Below are 4,974 nucleotides of genomic sequence, written 5' to 3' on the forward strand. Positions count from 1 at the left end.
AAGTCTCCATGATACTTGTGAATGAATGGAAAAAGTCGTTTTTCTAAACATTCATGAATATATATCGATGAATTAATTGCTATAGCCTTAGAAGTGTGAAATTTCTACATTTCCAAAAAATTATTATTTTCGAATTTAAATCTTATATTTCTCTTACTGACCCTTTTTCAATTGTTGAAAAGTCTCGTTAATTTAACTTTCTTTTCTCTAGTCCAGAATGTTGGACGACCAGGGTGCTTTCTATCAGAAAAGGATTGAACAGTTTCAAGGTTTTTTAGGTTATCATATTTTGTACTTCGAGCTAATCCTTCCTTTTCAAAATGATTTACAATATCTTTTTTTTTTATATTAGGTTTAATTACAAAAAAATTTTGAGTCTCTTTCAAAAAGATTCTCGTTCAGCTGCATTTAACCTCATTTTAAATAATTGCATTTCAAATATTTTATAGAACGTTTATGCCTACGTTAAAACCACAAAAACAAATTATTATGCTTAAATAATTAAATTCAGATTAGTCCGATAACTTCCGCATCACCCGTTATTTTGGATAAAAAAAAAATTTTAATTAATAAAATTAAAAAAGACCCTTTGAATTCACAACTGTTCCTCAAGATGGAAAGTTTCATCTCTTGTGAATAAATACAAAAAAACTTGCAAGATAGTCAAAACAGAAACCAAGAAATGCTTGACAAAACTATAAAAAAATTTAGTGTTATCGGCTAAAATACATCTCTTAAAAAGCTTCCTACACTCACATCCAGCCAGTCGTTTACCATAAAATGGCTGCTGTTGAATATAAAGTAATGCCAGCCGTTCAGGAGAGTCCAAATATTTTAGAGATACTACAGAAGGTGATTTACAACACCAAGCAACAAATAAAGCTCTTGTTGGCAATTATTGATGCTGTAACTCTTTCAGCTGCCACAAAGTTCTTTGACTCAAGTTCTGCTAAACTTTTTTACAAGGTAGACCTTGAGGACTATGTGGGAGACTCTTGCTAACAATTAAAAAGCATTGAGAACATCTTCTTTCAACAGAGTTCTGATTAGTTTTAGGTTTTTGGGTTGCCAAGACTGGATTTGAAGAATGAACAAATCAAGCAATTACAAAGCGAATCTTTTGTAATAGGGTGGACTTTGATAGAAGAGAAATCAAACAGCCGTGGTTGTATTTTAAGCTTTCCCTCCTTAAACCTCCTTAGGTTTGGAGCGGCAAAGCTTATAAATGCCAGTTAGGACTTTTGGATCATTTAAGTCAGTTGTCTGCTTCAGAATTTGTTGCACTTTTTCTGTCATAAAGCTGGTTAAAAAGCGTCTACTCTTCCCAAGATCCAAGAAGCAAACTATCCTCCTTCTTTTTTTTTTAGCTTGATCTGGTTGTTTGTTTGTTTTTAATTCAGATGACAAATCTAGGAAAAAAATGGATTTAACAACTAATGCTTAAGCTTTTTTACAGAATTTTATCATAATACTTTATAAAAAAGCAATTTTGATTTTTTTAAAGTTTTTTTGGTACAGATAACTCGTATATTCTTTTTTAAACTGAAAAAATACAACCATTATTTTCTTTTCTCCCTAAAACAACTTATTTAACACCACCTATCAATATTTATGAAGTGGATGAAAGTAGAAACTAGGTTTTATTGCTGTAGAGTAAATATATTGCAGTTTTTTAATGCAATTTGAAAATTGATTTTCCTCCACGGACGGTGTAACCTGATTTGCCCGAGAACTTTGTAAATACGTTAAAGATGTTTGCCGATGATGCAAAAGTATTATCAAGGGTTGATTGTGAAATAAGTGTTAGCCTATTGCAAAATGACAAAAATAAAGCTGTCAACTGATTCAACAATGTGTTGGTAACAACTGATTCAACAAGCTGTTGAAGTTTTGAGAAGTGTTTGATTATGCAATTTGGTAAAAATAACCCAAAATAAATTTAATTTATGAAAAATATACCTTTAAATACTACCGTCGCTGAAAAAGATTTTGGTGTAGTAATTACCTCTGACTTAAAATGTCAAAATACTCTATGTGCAAGTAAAGCAAAAAATTTTTGGGTACGTTGAGGAATTAGGTTTAAACATTTTTAGGTTTAAACAGTAAATTACTAAAAATCATACATACAACTTTTGTAAAACCGATAATTGAATTAACTGAATCTGGGTCTCCCTGTCTTAAAAATGAAATTATTGTTTTAGAAAAGGTTCAGCATTGTGCGCCAAGGATAATATTGTCACTATAAAACTATTTTTGATAAAAAATTAGATGAGTTGGGTCTCACTACTTCAGTTGTAAGAAGAACTCGGGGTCTATTCAATGGAATTGAAAAATCCTAATTAATGAAGTTTTACCAAGAAGTTACCAATCAAAAAGAATTCAACAAATGAAATATAATCGTGAAACAACTAGTTTATTGCAACGGCATTATTTTTTAACAAACAGAGCATCTTTTTACTGGAATCGACTACCTACTAATGCTGTTAATGTCGTTAATGCTGTTTCTGTAAACTCTTTTAAAACCAAACTTGACATATGGATTTTAAATAATGTAACTATACTAAATATAGTTAATGATATAGTTGCCTAAGTGTACATAATATACTCACTAAATTATCGGTTACAGCTCATATATATTATTATTGCTACTATATTTTTTTGTCTTAAAAGTGTTTTCTAAAAAGTTCCAAAATAATAGACTGTTTTAATGTTGTAATAGGCGTTTCATTCGGAGTACAGTGATAAAATGTTGAATGTTGTAATAGATATTCTATAGAACTGTGGTAAAATAGTTGTAGCAATAAACCTGATAATTTTTTCTGTGCAGAAGCTTAGTTTATTGGTACAACTCAGATGCATCTAATTATAAGTGCTTGGGCATTGAATCATTACTCTAAATTTTATTTTTTAATTGGTAAATTAGTCATATCTACATTAAGCCATTCATTTCAGCTATACCCCAAAAATACTCTGAGATACATTGCAAAGATTAACAATGTTTGAGTTCAATTGACTAACTATTAGTTTCAGTTGACGAAATTTTTCAACATTATTGTTTGGTACCACAGCAATATTATTCACATTAATATTGCTTATAATATGAGCAATTCAACTTTTTGGAAAAGACTTTGATACAAAGGATACTTAAGGCCTCGTGCTTAACCGGTTAACTGTTCTTTTGGTTAAACACGAGTTAAACCAAAAAGAACGATTTTTCACAATTTTTATTTATTTTTCAGACAAAAACAATATTAAAATTTAAAAATACTAAAAAACTTCTAAATTAATTAAAGTATTTTAGTTACTTAATTTAAGAATTTTTAAGCATCAGAAAAGCAAAGTAACAAAAAGCTTGCCGTAAAGTTAGAACTTCTGTTAGAGAACAGGACAGAATGAGAGAACAGGACAGAATGAGAACTTTGGAAATTTTGAATATCAACGTTATAGTAAAATAGGTTTGTTAAAAGCTGTATTTTTTTAATTTTCCTTAAAGATCAAGACCTGATAATATTGTTATTTTAAAAATCTTTCTTTCTAAACTGATTCTATTGAATTCTAATAAACAAACGATAAGTGATAAAAATTAAAATATTTCACTGCTTAAATATTATTAATGTTTGTAGGAGCATGCAAGACTGGAAACAATTTCTGTTTTTTCGGGTTTCAGTTGGGTTTTAACATGCAATGGCCTAAAAGGTTTTAACATGTAATGGCCTAGTGACTAAAAGTTTTTAAAGACTTTGAACAAGTGTTAAATTAAACTCATTTAAGTGCTGTTCATACCAGTTCAAAATTAAATTTTTTATACATCTATTTATAATACATATGTTTATAATACGGAAAATCTATGAATAGAATATAAATTTCTCTTACAAGATATTTATATTTTATTTAGATTGAAGATGCCAAAAGAAAGTGATATTTAGAAATTTTTATGAAAACTTAAATGCGTCGGAAACCAAATATAAAGTTTGCTATAAATCTTACAAGATGAACTGTGCCAGTACTTTAACAACCACCAGCCTTGTCCAAAAACCATGATGACAAGGATCCATGATGTAATACTTGAATTATAATCCTTGCACCATAAACTACAAGCCCATGAGCATCACAAGCACCAGACAACAATAATATTTTTTTAAATGTTGAACAATGGTGAAGAATTGCTTTGCAAATTTTATGACCCTCAAAAAGAGTCATAAAATTTGCAAAGCAATTGGGTGTATTTGATTAAATAAAAAAATGTGATGAAATAAAAAAAGTAATATCAACTCAGAAAAAAAACTACGTAAAAAATCTCGAAAGCAACAATATAGACAATGTAAGTGATCTAAATACAAACTTAATCATCACCACCTTCGTGGTGGTGATTAATTTATAATAAAATCAAACAAGACAGTTAAGTATGCAGTCAACAAAAACTTAATTGGTTTAAAAGTGATTATTGTTAAGTTTAAAAGTGATTATTCTTAAAACACTAGGAAAAAAGTAATTAACTAATTTAGAGTGATGGAAAAAAAAATATATTTTTTTAGGGTGTCGGAAAATAAAGAAGTTTCAGTACTAATTTATAACAATACACGTAAATACCATGTATATCATCTATTTCTGCAACTTTTGAGAGAGTTTTTTTTACTGTCGGTAATGTCTTCACTGTCAGAAAAACTACTTTGACGGTTGAAAATGTTGAGAAGATTGTAGATATAAATGATTGTAGATATATAAGATATATTCATTGTAGGTATATTAGATATATTTATATTAATATATTTTTATTAACTGTTTTTTAAAAGCTGCCATTCTAAATTTATAAAATAAAGAATTTAAAATATAATTTGTTTTGTTTTCAACTAAAACCGAACCAAACCAATCTAAAAATTTTTTTGATCCGAACCAAGTTGTTGATTCCAAGTTAAAACCAAATGTCAAATCGAATATAAAATTGAAAAAAATAGTACCGAAAAAGAACCTTAA

Source organism: Hydra vulgaris, chromosome 02 (assembly GCF_038396675.1).
Source record: "Hydra vulgaris chromosome 02, alternate assembly HydraT2T_AEP".
Taxonomy (NCBI): Eukaryota; Metazoa; Cnidaria; class Hydrozoa; order Anthoathecata; family Hydridae; genus Hydra; species Hydra vulgaris.